Genomic DNA, 328 nt, shown 5'->3' with positions numbered 1-328 from the left:
TAAAGAAACAATCAACCAAGTGAATGGACCAGCACCATCAGCTGGGCTAAATCTAGCCAAGGCTAGGATGAGGGGGAGGCAAGAGCTAATGTCAGGAGGTGCCGGTCAGTAATGAATATATACAGCATTTTAATGCGATATTTTAGAAAGTGCAAACTAATGCAAAAAAAGTCATTATCAACAAAAAATGTCAAAATTATAAATAGCAGGATCAGTATTGCTGATTTTCTCTTTGCTCTCAGGCTCCAATAGGGCTCTGAAAGGCTTTGAGAAGAGCGAAGGTCTGATGGCCTTTGCTGATGGCCTCTCCCCCACCTGGCTCATTCAT

The sequence above is a fragment of the Eumetopias jubatus genome, unplaced genomic scaffold (assembly GCF_037043125.1).
Source record: "Eumetopias jubatus isolate StellerSeaLion01/CBP00866 unplaced genomic scaffold, mEumJub1_p1.0 scaffold_2, whole genome shotgun sequence".
In the NCBI taxonomy this organism is placed as follows: domain Eukaryota; kingdom Metazoa; phylum Chordata; class Mammalia; order Carnivora; family Otariidae; genus Eumetopias; species Eumetopias jubatus.
This window is presented reverse-complemented; position numbering follows the sequence as displayed.